This window comes from Podarcis bocagei (genome assembly GCF_964188305.1).
Source record: "Podarcis bocagei genome assembly, chromosome: 2".
In the NCBI taxonomy this organism is placed as follows: Eukaryota; Metazoa; Chordata; class Lepidosauria; order Squamata; family Lacertidae; genus Podarcis; species Podarcis bocagei.
Window position 1 is genome coordinate 54,169,666 of NC_138126.1, and position 8,123 is coordinate 54,177,788.

Here is an 8,123-nt window from a genome sequence, read left to right on the forward strand (position 1 = left end):
GTTCCTTATTTCTGGAGATTGTTGGACTTTCATCAGTCAATTCACACATAAAGTTATGTTTCAAACTGCTAACCGGGTGGCCTCTTTCAGGTTAATTATGCTTGTACATAAATTATTTATTTCTTTTTTGTTGTTGGTTTGAACTGCATTAAGAATACACAGAAAAAGTTAAAATTAATATTTGAGATTATGCTGCCAGTTGCAGCTTTTGGGATGATAAAATAAACAAACAAATCTCCATCTACACGGGAATGCTCCTCCCCCCCCCCCGATACTGGGAATTGCTTATGTGTCTGAACTAATAAATGTATGTATGAGACACTGATATGATATGACTGATTTCTGCAAAAAATGGGCTTTTGTTTACCAAGTTGGTGTGTGTGTGCAGAAGATGTAAATTCATATGTGCTACTTTCTTTGTCACAGTAGTTATTTTTAATTCCATTTTATTTATCTTTGGGTGGTATTTAGCAAAGGTTACCTGTTAGTATAAATACTTCCATCTGTGCAATGGGACTCTTTGCCCTCTAAATCTGCTCTGAAGGGTTGGGGAACACCCAGAACAGATTTAGCTGGGGGGTCAAAGAGATTCAAACTTGGTTACACAGGTGGAAATTCTCCCACTAATGTCTTCATTGGATGCAACCCTATTTTTTAATTACATAAGTATGACAAATTAAAAAGGGAACAAAATAACTTAAGAGATTTTTAAACAGACTATTTAGTAGCTCCAGCGCTGAGAGCCTTCTGGCGGTTCCCTCACTGCGAGAAGTGAAGTTACAGTAAACCAGGCAGAGGGCCTTCTTGGTAGTGGCGCCTGCCCATGGAATGCCCTCCCATCAGACGTCAAAGAATTTAACAACTATTTGACATTTAGAAGACATCTGAAGGCAGCCCTGTTTAGGGAAGTTTTTAATGTTTGATGTTCTATTGTATTTTTAATATTTTGTTGGAGGCCGCCCAGAGTGACTGGGGAAACCCAGCCAGATGAGCGGGGTATAAATAATATATGATGATGATGATGATTAGTAGTAGTAAAATAGTAAGCAGTTTATAAATGCTTTTAAATTAAACAAATAAAATAGTTTTGCAAGTGGGATATGCTAAGCCTGGATTACCATTGTAAAAATAGTTTAAGACATATTATATAGTGGTTACGTATGGAGTTAAATTATCATTGCATTAATTGTGGTAACAGGATTATTCATTTTCTCATCCAGTGTTTTAATAATATGTTAGAAAGGAGCAGTAGTATAAAATGGCTGCTTTTGAAAGCTGTTTAGGGTTCTGGACAAGGTCAGCTAGGAGGTCTTCCAGTTGGCTTTAAGTGGACAAATGCAACTATTTCTGGCTCCTTTTCTGTATTTTACATATTGATGCTAGTTGGCTTCACTCCTGACTCTTTAAGAATTTTGACCATTAAACTCACACTGGACTGAAACTCAAGCTAGGAAAGCTCATTTTGTCTGGCAGGCTAGGATGTTCAACACTTGACCCTGGGAAACTATCATTTAATTGACTGTTGAATTCAGGTTTCTGGCTGGCATGTGAAAATTCTGGGTGCCTTTATTGAGCAGTATACTTACCCTGAGGCCAAATATGAAAGCTATCCACCTGCTTCTCTCTTCATAAACATGACTAAACGGGCAAAAAAGTAGACCTTTTCCCAGCCAAAGTACAGCGCCAAAAGTTCTTTTTGGCAATGCTTTAGACACATAGTACACTCTTGAAATGGCACATCTTTGTGTGCAAAGTTGGGCGAGAAAAAACAAATAGGTTGTATTGTTTTTAATACTGTATGTGGAACAGCTGGGCCTGGTTGGAACAGAATAAAGGTCACTTTCCTTACTAAACCCCCCCCCCCCCCACAATTTATTAGTTTCCAGAAAACTAAATGAGGTGTACAAAGTGAATTGACAATGTATTTTGCAGAGATAGCTGAAAAGAATGATTGGTTTACTTAACAGACCTTTTAGAATTATTAGCTACTGAATATGAGGAAACAGTGAAGTTGGGATCTGAGGCACAGGGTCTGAAGAATAAGGAAATAGTTGTTGGAAATTTTAAAGTAAGGGTAATAGATATGTTTAGAGAGTATTCGAAGTGTAAGCCACATCCGCATTTTGAAATTAAGTCTTGACATGCAGTGTCAATGACGTGGTATACTCCTGAGGGTTGGTAGAATAGATTGCACCACTTTGAGTAGCAACATTTCATACATAGTCACATGCAACTTACGCTGGATTGGGCCACAGTGTGCTTGCAGTTTAACTGACTTTTATCAGAAAGCATCAGAAACTAGTGCAGATTTGCTGATAGCTGCTCACCTAGGCATGTCTGAAGAAGTATTTTTTAAAATTCGTTCGCATGTATCAGAAATAATGCATAATAAACAATGGTAAACCATCAAATTCAAGCAGTATGGAATAGTTGAGATCTACTTTTAAAGGTCCGGGAGAATAAAAACATCTCTGCCTGGCACTGAAGGGGTAATGCAGGTGCCAGGTGATTTTCCTGGGAAATAATTCCAAAGGTGTCTCCACTTGTCACAGCATTTCAAAGTTAGTGAGGACCCTTGGAGAAGAGATTCTGCAAGTGGACCTCATTGGTGGGTGGATGCTTACAATGTCGGGAGACCACCAGACAGTCAGACTTCCCAAAAAAAGTTGTGTTTTTCTTTCTTTTTGATTTCGGCTATTGGACAAAATTTCGGCTATTCTGCATATACCATATGCATGTTTCGTCAGAAGTAAATCCTGCTGCGTTCAGTTAGGCTTTCTCTAGTACAGTGGCACCTCAGGTTACAGACGCTTCAGGTTACACTCCACTAACCCAGAAATAGTACCTCGGGTTAAGAACTTTGCTTCAGGATGAGAACAGAAATCGTGTTCCGGCAGCATGGTGGCCCCATTAGCTAAAGTGGTACCTCAGGTTAAGAACGGACCTCCAGAACGAATTAAGTTCTTAACTCGAGGTACCGTTTTAAGTGTGTTTAGGATTGCATCCCAAGTCACATAAACACTTTGGAAGAATGAGAAATTATTTTGTCGTTGTTGTCGTCCCCCTCAATATTTGGCAGCCAGTATTGCCAAGTGTAAAATGGCATCAGTTAACTTTCATGGTGCATATCTTAAAATCAGGCCAACAAGAACGGACACTTTCTGCTAAAAAGACTCTGTACGATTTTAGCTTTTTGTCAGCAATGCTTTTGGCTTCTCCGCTGTTAAGAGCTGTGCACTGGAAGTGAGCGAAAGAGAACAGTCCCCCCTTTCTGGGCCTCTCTCTTGCTCTATCTTTCTCCCTTTTTCCTTAAACAGTTGGCAAAGTTAGTCATTTCTCCAGGATGGGTGTGAATTACCCATTGCTCTGTTCCAGTAAACTGAGTGGGCAGCATTAACAGTTCTACAACACAAGAATCGTTTAAGGACAATATGTGTCGTAACTACTCCTAGAACCATTTTTTAATGCATGGGCTCCAAACATTGCTTTGAATTAGCAAAGATAAAAAATCTGCAGTTTGGTTCTAGCAGTCAGGATGTGTGTGGTTTTGGTATGTCGTCCATCTGAGCACATGATGCTTGGGTAAGTGCTAGGAGCCTGGGTCATGATTCACTGGGGGAAATCATGGAAAACAATGTCTGCTTTAAAGATAAAAGGGAAGATAAAGGGGGAGAGGGGGGGTTGTATAGTAAGCAAGCACTTCAACATGATCTGTCCATACGTGAAAACAAACGTAAAGGTATAATTGCTTTGCTATAGAAAGACTCAAATCAGCTACTATGTTCATACCTCGTTACGGAATTCATGCGGTCAGTAAAGTTGCACATTTTATTAGTAGTAGATGAGCCAAAAAGGTAAATAAATGCATGTATCAAAAGCCAACAGCAACAAAATAAAGTTCAATATATACTACTTTTATTTGATCAACTACCGTATTTTTCGCCCTATAGGACGCACTTTTTCCCCTCCAAAAATGAAGGGGAAATCTGGGTGCGTCCTATGGGGCGAATGCAGGCTTTTGCTGAAGCTTGGAGAGCGAGAGGGGTCGGTGCGCACCGACCCCTCTCGCTCTCCAGGCTTCGGGAACACATCCGCAGCCTAGGCAGCCCTGCGGGAGGTCACGCAGGGATGTCTAGGCTGCGGATAGCAGCCTGCCGACCAGCGCGAGGGGCGCCCTGAAGCAGAGCGCCCCCGCGCCGGGCAGACATCCGCAGCGTGGGGAGCCTTGCAGGAGTTCCCCGCAAGGCTCCCCACGCTGCGGATAGCAGCCTGCTGCCCAGCGCGAGGGGCACCCTGAAGCAGAGCGCCCCACACGCCGGGCAGACACCCGCAGCGTGGGGAGCCTTGCAGGCTCCCCACGCTGCGGATAGCAGCCTGCTGCCCAGCGCGAGGGGCACCCTGAAGCAGAGCACCCCTCGCGCGGGGCTGACATCGGCCAGCCCCACAAGCTCGGGGGACAGCAGGGAGGCGCAGCGCCGCCATCCCGCTGTTCCTCGACCTGGTTCTGTTTCCCCGACCTGCTTTTGGGGGGGAAATAAAGGGAATTTCCCCCCCCCCTATATTTCCCCCCAAAAAAACTAGGTGCGTCCTATGGGACGGAGCGTCCTATGGGACGAAACATACGGTAATGGTCACAATTCACTGTGCACTTTTAAGTTACACAGGAACTCTCCTTTAGCTAAATGTTTTTTTTAGATAGATAGATAGATAGATAGATAGATAGATAGATAGATAGAGTGAAAATAAAAAAATTCCTTCCAGTAGCACCTTAAAGACCAACTAAGTTAGTTCTCGGTATGAGCTTATAGAAGGATCTGGCAACTTCTGTTTCAGTGTATCTGAAGAAGTGTGCATGCACACGTAAGCTCATACCAAGAACTAACTTAGTTGGTCTTTAAGGTGCTACTGGAAGGAATTTTTTTATTTTGACTATGGCAGACCAACACGGCTACCTATCTAGATAGAGTGAGTTAGGGAAAAATGGTTAAGTTGCCAGCAGTTTTATCTCATTCTTGGTGGTAATGGAGGAAGTTTTTTATACTTTAATTCAGCACAAACTATGATATTGTGTAAAGATCTCAGGTTATGCAGAATGGTGCTGTTGCCAACTTGCAGTGCATGGCAGCAAAATGTTTCTGCTTGGGCTGCTGTACATGTTCACATTTTCCAATAGGATGGATGCAGCTCATTATAAAATCACATACATACCTAGGCTTAAGGAAAGTTGCAAGATATGTCTTCCTTTCCTTAACCAACTTACCTCTGGTGGCATACTTGCCTTTGCCTCTTTGCATTGCAACATCCTGTAGTTGGGGTTTTTGTTTTGACCTCTAATGTATCATGGAATTTAGAGTTGGAAGGGACTCCAAGGGTCATTTAATCCAATCCACTTCAGTACAGGAATCACAGGTAAAGAACCCCTTGCAGCTGGGAACAGCTCTGGAGGTGGCAGCCAGTGAGCTGATTGTGCAGGCCTGCATGTAAGTATCCAAGCAAAATGCAAGGCATCAGTAAGTTAGCCCCAAATGCCCTCACAAAGGACAAAGCTGCCATTTATAAAGGGAAGATCTCAAGTGGTGAAGGCTGCTCCCAACCCCTCCACATGATGCACACAACACAATGTCATGGAGACCTTGGTCTTCTTTGTATGTAGAAGAGCAGGAATGAAAGCATGATTTGACATTTTAAATCCTTAACAACAACAACACACAGTAATTTTGATAACTGTTAATTATTGGTCTGTTTTACCCTGCTGAAGTCAGCAAATTATAAGGGACCCTTTTTTGTATAGCTAGCATTTATTTCAAGGAACTGCCTGTGTTTACAAAGATTGTGTGCCAAATACACTAATATTTTGTAAACAAAACTTTTTTTTTATTTAAGAGCAGTTACAACATGCAATTAGTATCTCACTGAAAAGCTATATTTTTTTTTTTAGTTTGAGCAGAACTGCTGAAATAAATTAACTGCAAAATGACTTTGTAAGACTGGAGAAATAAACACAGTGTGTCCTTCTGTGGAAGTAGCTTTACTATATCCAGGTTTGGCTGTGGTAATATTCCATCATTGTTTTGTGACTGGGGAGTGAAATCCACTTTTCACAGCCCCATGCCGTGTTCTTCAGTTGTACGTTCAATATTTTGCAAGTGTACATCTAAAACTATGACAAGCAGGCATTTGAAAATGTGTCTGTTCTCTCTACCTCCATTTGTTGCTGTGGGAAGTAGTCCTGTGTTGATTGCTTTTTCCACAAGCACCCCTTTTTGTGCAGCATAATTTGGGCCCCAGATTGGTAACTAGGAATAATCTACTGGATGACGGATTTTGAAGAGAAAATGACAGAACACCATTCATTGTCCCCTGTAGCTCCCAGCCAAACTACTCAAATATATTATCGGTGATCAACAGCCCATCTTGGACAATAATATTTCTATTCCATAGGACTTCAGTTGTAGGTCTCTACTTGCTTGCCGATAGTTTCCCAACCTAAAATACCAGCAACACGGTTTTTGTGGGGGTTGATAAAATGAGTTGCCACCAGTATTCATATTTTGATAACAGTGCTGTGGGTGTCAGCACAAAATGGCTGCCCTGGGCCAATGAGTACCGTCACAAAAAGGCTTTGCCAGCAACAACAGACTACATAACGAAGACACAAACATAGGGACCAGATCCTGCAAAAAAAATGAGATGCTAACTTTGTCCCCATATTATAGGACGTCTACAGCATCAGTGGTTCATTCACCTGCTCACCTTTCTATGTGATATAGGACATCAGCTGCCAAACAACTACTCTTTGGTATTCTGTAGGACAAACAGGGCAATCTCTATGCAAAACAACAAATATAACATCAGAAATGGCAGTATCCAGAAAACAGTAGTAAAACATTTCAATTTACCAAGGCACTCTGTAACTGATCTTAAGGTGGATGTTGAACAAATGAACTCCAAAGGGAAACTCCTTATATGACCCTACTAAATTACAGTTTATTAGGCCATTCAGTTCTGGATTCCCCTGTTGCTTGAATCCAGATGACATATTTTTATCACACCATACATTAACTAGTTTACCACTGCCCAGATGTCTTTCTTGTCACCACTGTTGGCTTGTTAATTGGTCACTGTATTATTATTTTTGCTTTTTGCTTTTAAGTAACCATTGCTAATCATTCCTTTGGCATTTCATTTCTTTGACCTCACTTCCATACATTTAACACCTCCCCCCCCAAAAAAAAACCACCTTTACCTTCCAGTTTAGGATTACACTTCATGCATCTGAGGAAGTAGACTGTGGTCCATGCAAGCTTATGCTAGAATTAATTTGTTAGTCCTTAAGGAGCAACAGGACTATAACACTGTTACTCCCAAGAAATGCACCCAGATCACCCTGTGCTCTGTTTTGACACAGACACTGGGACACCAGGAATAGGGCCTGGGAAAGCTGGATCTCCTTTTGCTGGTAGCTGGAAAATGTTGGAGAAGGAAGCCCCCACAGCTCTATTGTGTAGCAATTCCTTGTCTTCATTTCCAGCCCTATCTCCTGCTCTCTCTCTCTGTGTGTGTGCACACCCATACTTTCTCACTTGCTTTGCTTGCCAGTGTGCATGCTGGATCACGCTGCCAAGGATTCCAATACTCAGTGAAAAATGCCACTGCTTTTAAGGGGCGATGGAAAACAGTAGATTTTAACAAAATGTTCTTTGTTATTAACAAAAACGTGAGTGACTAGAATCAAGTGAAGCTTGACATTTAATGCATTTTGATCACTATTTGTCAATAGTAAAACAGAACGTCTGTTCATAAAATGGGGGTGTAAAATGTGCGTTTTGATGAGGACGTTGACTGAGCAAGGTCAATTGATTATTATTTTTCTCTGCAGCTTGTCCAAACAGCTAACTGTGGTTAACAAGTAATCACCCCCCTTTTTTAAAAAAAACCCCAAATCCCCAAAACTATTGTTCATGCCAAGTGTCAGTTCAGCTGTTGAATTTTGTGTGCGCTTCCTCACGTGCTTGAGTAAAGACAATGGATAAACAAGAGCATGCTGAAATCTTCCTTCTTCTTCATGAGTGAATGTGTCAGGCTTGAATAATGGCCTTGTCTGTTTTTCTCTTAGAATGAAG